The sequence below is a fragment of the Primulina tabacum genome, chromosome 4 (assembly GCF_025594145.1).
Source record: "Primulina tabacum isolate GXHZ01 chromosome 4, ASM2559414v2, whole genome shotgun sequence".
Taxonomy (NCBI): Eukaryota; Viridiplantae; Streptophyta; class Magnoliopsida; order Lamiales; family Gesneriaceae; genus Primulina; species Primulina tabacum.
The window spans coordinates 18,419,901-18,430,689 of NC_134553.1; the positions used below are offsets into that span (position 1 = coordinate 18,419,901).

At 35.0% G+C, this 10,789-nt stretch overlaps 1 long non-coding RNA gene across 2 annotated transcripts; it reads left to right on the plus strand.

The window, feature by feature from the left end:
• The first annotated feature begins 619 nt into the window (after positions 1-619).
• On the plus strand, positions 620-5,265 carry LOC142543168 (uncharacterized). 2 transcript variants are annotated; one of them, XR_012819692.1, is made up of 5 exons: positions 620-1,468; positions 1,565-2,643; positions 2,738-3,025; positions 3,401-3,463; positions 4,013-4,185. It is a non-coding gene; the product is annotated as an uncharacterized LOC142543168 (long non-coding RNA). The 2 variants fall into 2 exon arrangements; XR_012819691.1 differs by having other exon boundaries at positions 620-2,643; positions 4,013-5,265.
• Positions 5,266-10,789: the final 5,524 nt, after the last annotated feature.

Genomic DNA, 10,789 nt, shown 5'->3' on the forward strand with positions numbered 1-10,789 from the left:
GCCAAAAACTTGCTACTACTTAAATTATAATTCACCCAAGTATAGGTTGTCTGCAAGTAATATATTTCGTGAGTACGAGATCGATCCACAGAGAGGTTATTTTAAGTTTAAATTTATTAATTTATAAATTACCAAATTCAAGAATGAAGTTTACAAATTATAAATTTATCAAGGCTCAAGGATTTATTCTTGATTTATGTAATATTGTTTAACTAAAAGTAAAATAAAGGAAACCATTATAAATAATGGCTCCAAGAAAATTAAATAATTGAACACACACATAATATAATATAGTTCCCACTATAGAAAATATTGAATTAACCGATATTTTATATATGGTACATATGATTATATATATAACTATATAAATAGATAATTGCATAAAGTAAATATTTAATTAAATCATTATATTTTATTTTAAACAATCAACAGAGCCACACTATTGCCTAAATAAAATATCTTTACTATTTTATTAAAATTAAACATTTAATATTAACTGATTAAACATTTAATATTAACTGAATGGTGTCTTAGTCTGTTTTATGAACTACCTATGTTACCCTCCCCTCACACCACGTTCGTAGGATTCCCACCTCTTCTTCACTCCCAAACCCAATAGCCGCACAAAATCAAAACATCATGCTCTATTCTTTCACTCCCAAACCCAATAGCCGCACAAAATCAAAACATCATGCTCTATTCTTTCACTCCCAAACCAAGAGCCGCACAAAATAAAAAAATGATTTCCAGTTTTTTCTTTTATCAATTCCTGATAAAATATCTTCCCTAAACCATCTCCCTACAAAAAATCTAATCGGAGTTTTCAGAACCGTCACAGTCAATTATATGATAGTGGCGGATCCACGAAGAGGAAATTGTGTTTGATGTGAAGATTTACACGGGTTTGATTCGCGATTATCGTGTATTTTTTATATATATATTTTTTCCCTTTAAAATTTTTCCCTTCTTCCCCTGAATCGACTCTACATCTGTTTGTGTGCTTTTGATTCGGCAAGTGTGACGATTAAAACTTATTCAAAAATGACAATAGATTTCAAAAATATAAACAAATTTTTATTAAAAAGTGTGAAAAAATAATTATTAATTTCATTTTGTGTATGTGAAATGATTGCAATCATAGGAAACGAATGGGGTATTTAAATTGTGAAAATTACGTGAACAAATACTTACATGGAAGGTCTGTACACTGAATAATTCTCGTGATTAGATCTGGTGGCGTATTTTTGGAAGCATGTGATGGTTTTAATTTGGATTCGAGGTATATTTGATTGAATTTATTAGATTTTGTTGTGTTTTTAGTTTTATTTAGTGTCGAAGTCAATTATATAATAATCAACTGCCGATGGAAATGTTGTTTGGTGATACCATTCTATTGAAATTGCTTAAATCTGGAGACATTGCTGGTGGAAATGACACCAGGGGTCAAGCCTAAGAAGCCTAACTGCTGGTATGACAGTAATTGTCTTTAGCTTCATTTACAATTTTTATTGAACTAAAATTTCCCTCCAGCACTATTTGATGAACTATTCTATGTCAAATTCAGGACGACCTTTGGGGCGTGGCCGTGGACGGGGTCGGGGTCGTGGACGCGGTCGAGGCCGTTAGGTCTATAGCTCCAAGTATCTTTAACTTTTGTTGTATTTGGTTCTGTAAACAACTGTATTGCTTGTTTTCTCACTGCAGCCGTGGAAGATAGAACCTTATTTGGAAGCTTGGTCTTTTTCATGCATATATGGTTGTTGTCTCTGTTTCATTTTGTTAAATATTTTTAAATACTGTTTGGTTCGTAAGATGAGACGACCCACCCGTGCTTCTAGGATTTTTTGTTGGAAAGTGAGGCTTTGTTGTATATAATTTTATTTCTAGATTTATTGGTAGAAAGTCGGCACCTTAAAATTTTAAGGTGCTCATAGAGATTTTTTTATAGAAATAAGTTCAATATAAATAAATTACAAAATAATTCTTCATTCTCTTCGTTACAATAAGAAAAAGAATTTTAATTTTCTGCACTACAAAGTTTCGTCTGGGTTAATTTCTTCAACTATTTATCATGTGTGATTTGGGTTTTTTGATACTACGGAATTATATCAATCGAGCTAGCATATCTTTAAGCGCCAGAAATCTTTTGTAAAATTTTTACCAACCGGCAACCACTGTCAGAGAGTTTATAAATAGTTATAAATTTTATACACACTTTCGTTTAACTGGAGCCGATGAGTTTAGCGAAATAGCATTTTAATCAACGTATTATTTATATGAAATTTCACTGCAATGAGTGTCTTAGAAAAATTTCTCCAGCAATTTTTCTTAGATAACTCGGCTGATATATGGTTCTGCTCATTGAAGGGCAATAGGGTTCTATAGAATCATTTTATTTATGGTGGATGATATTATGTTGGGGGGAGAGAGTGGTTAATTAAGTGCACATACCAATATATTTTGGTGGGTATCTTTTCATTTTATTTTTTGATCTCATTTAGTTCTAAATTGAATAATTTAGATTCAATTTCAAAAGTTTTATTGTGATTAAATTTGTTTAACTTATGAGTTTTAATGCAGATGGTTCATCGACCAAATAATTTGTGGTCTGCTTAAATTTTATCAGTAAGGGTGACACTCAGTGTAAGGCTCGAGATTATATAATTTTAATCCGAAATTATTTAATTTACGAATTTTGGAATGATGAATTAGATTCCATGGTCTTGTAATTAATTAGGATTGAAATAGAATTAAAAAGAGTTATTGAGGACCAAATTGCAAATAGTGAAAATTTCAGGGGCTAAATTGCAATTATGGATTGAGTGGGACACTTGTCTCCACCATGTAATTGGATATACAATTGCTTTCATTCTTTCATACTTTCAACAGCAACAACCGAGCAAAATTTCCATAGAATCCCTTCAAGTTCTTTATATACTAGAATTGTGATTTTGAAAGATCCGACCTTCAGATTTTCGATCCGAGCATAGTTCTGTGATCCTCTCGTCAATAGCTTCAAAAGGACGTAAGTTTTATTATGTTTTTGTCATGATTCAAAAATTATGATATTGAAGGAATTATTATTTGATCATTATTATGTGTTCTGGGAATACTAGACATCGTAGAATCGAAGTCAAATCGAAGAACAAGTTGATTTTGGAATTGTTATGATTTTCTGATTTTATCGATTGAAATTGAACAGATTTGGATTATTGATTGATTACAGATTGTAGCGGAAATGGGTTATGATTTGTAATTGATATATGTTGATATTGTATTGACGGAGATATCATGATTGTGCCGTTATGCCGTTGATTTTGAATTAGAGTCAAATTGATCAGATTCAGTATTGAATTGAGAATGGAAGATTGATATTATTATTCTCGATATATCGTTTCAGATTTACAGAGACAATCTTGAGTTCAGAACTGATATTGCTTCAGACCGAGACTACAAACGAAAGGTATAAGTAAATGTGGTATTGGGAGATCGACTCAAGTAGGATATACTTGAGTTTCCCTAAATCACATACTTATTGTTGTTATATGCTTTGATTTGATTTTATATGCTGTTCTATTGATTTATAGGAAGCATGTATTAGAAGAGTATTAGACGAGTGATCTTGTGACAGAAGTGCCTGATAGTGGTGGGATCGCCACGGGCACATTGCACGATGTCACAAGATAGTGAATTGGCGATAGTGCCACAGTCTGTGACGGATAGGTCAAGACACCGGATGTTTGGTTATATCGATTGAATAGAATTGGAGTTTCTTCTATTACTGAATTCGATATAGGAACGCTAACGTCTGGAAACCGGGATCCCTAGACTAGGATTGAGTCTAGTCTGAGTCGTGGAGTCACGAGTAGGATTAATAGTTTGATATATATCTGATTTCTGCTTCATGCTTTATATTGATTATATGATTGCTTGTTCGTTGATTTATACTGAGATTATATTCTCACCGGAATTATCCGGCTGTTGTCTTGTTTGTATGTGTACATGACAACAGGTGGGACAGGATCAGGGTCCAGGAGATGAGAAGAGATCGTGATAGAGTGGAGACTTCGGACTTTGATGTATATAGGGTTTTGACACTTGATAATTAGATATTGAACCTTAGTTTTTACTGATTTGTAGACGGTACAAGACTTGTACCTTATTTTATACTGAGTTGTATATTAGTTTGATTTCACTACATTCCGCATTAAAAAGAAAAAAATTGTATGACCCTAATTACCTGATTAGTAAATTGATCCTGATGACGATTAAGAATTGATTAGCGTCCGGGTCCCCACAACAGATGGTATCAGAGCCATAGATCATTTAGACAGAGATAGAAGCTAGTGAGCGGGGTAGAATGAATTTTCTTTCCTTGCATGTGATTGCTAGCATGATTTATTGCTTGTTGATACATGTTACTTGATTTATCGGATTTGATATAGTAATATGCATTATTGAGGTTGAATCAGAACCGATTCTTGATCAGCTGTAAGATGATCAGAGGAGGACTGAAACTTGAAACAAGTTGTGGTATCTGGTTACTAATCCTTGTGATAATTAGATTAGCTCCTCGAAGAATCCCAGCACAGGGAAGTAAATTGATTGATCAGATGGATGTATTAGAAACTTCGATGGAAGTACAGTTGAGGAGGTTTCAGTCATTCCAACCGCCGATTTTGAAGGGCACTGAGACGACTGTTGATTGTGAGGATTGGCTGGATGATATAGAGATATTATTTGATTCACTTGAGTACCCAGATGAACGTAGACTCAAACTGATTGGACATCAGTTACAGGAAGTCGCAAGAAGTTGGTGGATTGCAACCAAAGAAGCCTTGGAACAGAGTGGTACAGTGATTACTTGGAAAATCTTCAAAGTTGAGTTCTATAAAAGGTTTTTCCCAAGTTCGTACCAAGAAAATAAGAGGGCAGAATTTGAAAATCTGAGACAGGGTCAGCTAAGCATTGAAGAATATGTTGCTCAATTTTCTACCTTGCTACGTTTTGCACCTCACGTGGCCGGGAATGATGAAGCTGTGACTGATCAGTTTGTTAAGGGATTGAATCCGGAAATACTAACCTTGGTGAACACAGGCCGACCCTATACTTTTGCTGATGCTCTGGGTAGAGACAAGAGAGCCGAAGCCAGTTTGATGAGACAGAAAGGAGCTTCGTTTGCGCCTCTAGCATCGAGACTCGGATTTGAGACTGGTAGTAGCAGTGGTGGGAAGAAAGACGATTTGAAAGCCCGAAAGAAGCAGTTTAAGAGGTTAGGAAGCAGTCTTTCTAGCTCCAGTAGTTCGAGTCAGAGTTATACTGGGTTTATTGCAGAATCTGTGGAGGAAGACATCCCACTGAACAATGCCAAGGAGTATTTGGTAATTGCCATATCTGCAAACAATCCGGACATTTTGCGAGAGTATGTCCACAGAGAGGTTCCCGAAGATTCCAGGGAGCAGAAGCATCTGGTGGTAGTGACAGAGGAACAGATCCTGGATGCACTTGACGATATAGTAGCAGGTACTTGTTCTTTTATGATTATTACGCATATGTATTGAGAGACATTCATATATCCTACCCTTGATTTCTGAAAGAATTGCATTGATGAATGCTTTATCTGTTGAGTCATTGTCTGCGGTAGTTGTTATCTCTTTACCTTTTAGGAAGAGTTTTGATATCAGTGAATTCTGTGAAATATTGTATACTGCAGTAAGATAAGAATGAGATTGAGTTAGGCTGTGTTGTACTTGTATTGTCTGATTCTGACCGCATCATTGATATGATATGTTGACCAAGTACAGAGCTACTACAGACCGATCCTAGAAGATGGTAAGATTCGGACCTGACGTGGCCGAAGAGTGAACATTGTACGGTAAGGAATCTAGATTTAGAATTCCTTTGACATCCGTATTATTTCTGACTCGATGATTATCGAAAGAAGCGGAGGGACTTCTTATGTACTCAGTTGATTTACTGAAATCGAGTCTATTCTTGGCTGATTTACCAATGGCATGAGTGTTGCTATTGTTTCCAGATGATATTCCGGGTTTGCCTTCAGTTAGGGAGATTGATGTCCGCCTTGACTTAATACCAGGTACAGTTTCTTTTCTTTAGAACTTTGTACAGAATAGAACCGATAGAACTGAAAGAATTGAAAAATCAGTTTGAAGATTACTGGCCAAGAGTTACCTCTGATTGAGTGTTTATCGTTGGGATGTATCAGCTATGTTTATGAGTTGATTAACTCTGTATTCAGAAATATTTTGATGATTCTATGCTTGTGTTAGCTGTGATATTCTGATATATTGGAAGAATATGATTGATTTTGTTGAATATTCTGAGAACTGAGATGTGATATACAGAAACTACTGAGATGTGAATCTGGACTGAGACAGACTGTATTCAGAGTATGTGACATCGGAAGACGATATATCTGTTGATTTGAGTACAGTGAGGCCGTGATCAGTTGGCCGAGATTAACGACAGTGTCAGATATTTGCAGTTGCATGAGGTTGCAGGCTATTGTATATGACTGTTGTGTTGAATCTGATTGAGAATTGTTATTTTTCTGAATCGGTATTTGAGACAGATTGTAAACAGTTGAGACTCGATATTGTGCAAGCCGAATCAGAACTGATTTTGAGAATTAAAGCCGTTCAGGAAGTTGATCAGAATGTACAGAACTCGATATCGATAGTCAGAGCAGGGCATCGATTATAATATCAGTTATGTGATACTGAATTGTATATGAACAACTGATTGATTGTGCCATATGTGTCGGATTTGAAACAACAGGTAGTGTCAGATATGTACAGTAATTGATTTAGCATTTATCCTGATGGTAGGAAAATGTATGATAAATTGAAAAGACCGATTTTGGTAGAAACAGATGAGCTCAGATATGACAGAGTCTGTATTGAAATGTCTGAATTGCCAACAGGTGAAGGCTGAAAGAAAGAAACCAGGAGGATTGTTGCAGAGTTTATCGATTCCTGAATAGAAATGGGATCACATTTCCATGGACTTCGTGACACAGTTACCACGTTCCTTCAGAGGTTGTGATGCAATTTGAGTCGTGATTGACAGATTGACCAAATCAGCATGCTTCATTCCGTATCAGATGACGTGCAGATATGACCAAATGGCAGAAATCTATGTCAGAGAAGTGGTCAGATTGCACGGAGTGCCAAAGTCGATTGTATCAGACCGTGATCCTCGGTTTACTTCATACTTTTGGCAGAGTTTGCAGCAGGCTCTAGCTACGAAGTTACATCTGAGTACCGCATATCATCCACAGACCGACGGACAGTCAGAGTGGACTATCCAGACACTGGAAGATATGCTGAGAGCTGTAGTGCTTGATTTTAGCACTAGTTGGCAAGATGCATTGCCACTTTATGAGTTTTCGTACAATAACAGCTATCAGACGAGTATTGAGATGGCTCCGTTTGAAGCATTGTACGGTAAGAAGTGCAAATCCCCTCTATATTGGGAGGATATCTCTGAGGTACCTGAGTTTGGACCTGATATGATCAGAGATATGACAGAAAAAGTGAAGCTGATTCAGAAGAGAATGAAGACAGCTCAGGACAGACAAGTCAAATATGCCAATGTTCGACGTAGACCGTTGGTATTTGAGGCAGGAGACCGAGTATTTTAAAAGATTTCACCTTTCAAAGGAGTTGTCAGATTTGGCAAGAAAGGGAAGCTATCTCCACGATATATTGGGCCGTACGAGATTCTCGAGAAGATAGGAGATCATGCATATCGACTCGCATTACCGCCTTCTTTATCTGGAATACATGATGTCTTTCATGTATCTATGTTACGAAAGTATCTCCCTGATGATTCTCATATTATTCAGACAGACGAGGCTGAAGTTGATGAAAGTCTGAGTTATGTTGAGAAACCGATTCAGATTCTCGATCGTAAAGAAAAGCAACTCAGAACGAAGACTGTTCCACTTATGAAAATTCAATGGAGTCGTCACGGCAATGAAGAAGCTACTTGGGAGACTGAATTAGATATGAGACAGGAATTCCCAGAGTTATTCCATTGATGTGAGTTACCTATTTCAGTTTCTGTTATTTCTGATTTGATTGTCTGTGATATGATTGCTTGAGATTTCGAGGACGAAATCATGTCTCAGAGGGGGAGAATTGTAAGGCCCGAGATTATATCATTTTAATCCGAAATTATTTAATTTACGAATTTTGGAATGATGAATTAGATTCCATGGTTTTGTAATTAATTAGGATTGAAATGGAATTAAAAAGAGTTATTGAGGACCAATTGAAAATAGTGAAGATTTCAGGGGCTAAATTGCAATTATGGATTGAGTGGGACACTTGTCTCCACCATGTAATTGGATATATAATTGCTTTCATTCTTTCATACTTTCAACAGCAACAACCGAGCAAAATTTCCATAGAATCTCTTCAAGTTCTTTATATACTAGAATTGTGATTTTGAAAGATCCGGCCTTCAGATTTTCGATCCGAGCACAGTTCTGTGATCCTCTCGTCAATAGCTTCAAAAGAACGTAAGTTTTATTATGTTTTATCATGATTCAAAAATTATGATATTGGAGGAATTATTATTTGATCATTATTATGTGTTCTGGGAATACTAGACATCGTAGAATCGAAGTCAAATCGAAGAACAAGTTGATTTTGGAAGTGTTATGATTTTCTGATTTTATAGATTGAAATTGAACAGATTTGGATTATTGATTGATTACAGATTGTAGCGGATATGAGTTATGATTTCTAATTGATATATGTTGATATTGTATTGACGGAGATATCGGGATTGTGCCGTTATGCCGTTGATTTTGAATTAGATTCAAATTGATCAGATTCAGTATTGAATTGAGAATGGAAGATTGATATTATTATTCTCGATATATCGTTTCAGATTTACAGAGACAGTCTTGAGTTCAGAACTGATATTGCTTCAGACCGAGACTACAAACGAAAGGTATAAGTCAATGTGGTATTGGAAGATCGACTCAAGTAGGATATACTTGAGTTTCCCTAAATCACATACTTATTGTTGTTATATGCCTTGATTTGATTTTATATGCTGTTCTATTGATTTATAGGAAGCATGTATTAGACGAGTATTAGACGAGTGATCTTGTGACAGATGTGCCTGATAGTGGTGGGATCGCCACGGGCACATTGCACGATGTCACAAGATAGTGAATTGGCAATAGTGTCACAGTCTGTGACGGATAGGTCAAGACACAGGATGTTTGGTTATATCGATTGAATAGAATTGGAGTTTCTTCTATTACTGAATTCGATATAGGAACGCTAACGTCTGGAAATCGGGATCCCTAGACTAGGATTGAGTCTAGTCTGAGTCGTGGAGTCACGAGTAGGATTGATAGTTTGATATATATCTGATGTCTGCTTCATGCTTTATATTGATTATATGATTGCATGTTCGTTGATTTATACTGGGATTATATTCTCACCGGAATTATTCGTCTGTTGTCTTGTTTGTATGTGTACATGACAACAGGTGGGACGGGATCAGGGTCTAGGAGATGAGGAGAGATCGTGATAGAGTGGAGACTTCGGACTCTGATGTATATAGGGTTTTGACACTTGATAATTAGATATTGAACCTTAGTTTTTACTGATTTGTAGACGGTACAGGACTTGTACCTTATTTTATACTGAGTTGTATATTAGTTTGATTTCACTATATTCCGCATTAAAAAGAAAAAAATTGTATGACCCTAATTACCTGATTAGTAAATTGATCCTGATGACGATTAAGAATTGATTAGCGTTCGGGTCCCCACACTCAGTTTGATAATTGAGATTGGTTTTACATCCATTTTATTGTTTTCTTATTTTCAAATCCAATTTAATGCTCGATGAATAACACATTGTTTATTTTCCCACATCCTTTTTTCGGTATTGTAAAGATATTTTGAAGTTTGATGTAATTGTAATTTAATCATCAAGTTTTATTTGCACCATTAGTCATTGCCCTTAAATATTTTATAAAATCTGCAGAAATAGTCTATTTGAATCATTGGTAGTGTATTTGTCAATTTCAATATAATGGTATCAAATTCTACTTTTTGATTCCATTTGTTTTGTGTTGAGTTAGATTTTATAGTTTTCAAGTATCACAGATTGAATTTATAATTTTTAGTTTTTAAGTGTCAATGATTGAATTTTTAATTTTTGTCATTGCTAAAATATACTTTTCATTGTTTCAATGATAAATGTTAATACATGATATATTTGGTGGACATATCATTCGTGTTAAACTACATGAATTGATTGTTATTATTCAAAAAATTGAAAATGTGATAATTGAAATACTTTAAATATGATTTCTAAAATTTTTTTCGTTAGTCTAAGCTAGAGAGATTTTGTTCTATTGCAAACATAAATGTTCTACTTTAAATGTTGTAGATCAACTGAATCCGACATACTCCAGTAAGTTGGATACATTATGAACTGTCAAAAGCATTGACAATTTAATTATTATTCTGTCACTTGAACTTGAAGAAACAAATGTACATTGTCTTTACATTTTTCTATGAGAAAATGTTGGTTTCAAATTGGATGGTAGGATTTTATATCGCCTCATGTTGAGTTTTTTGTCTATACGAGATAATCGAGTGTTGTGGTTTTGTATAAATGTACTTGGAATTCTTTAGGTGCTGGAAAATTTAAACTTCTTTAATTTCATTATGATCATTCGTTTGTCTCGAAATACAATTTTCCTTAGGTCATATTTTGTCATATGACTCCAGTAT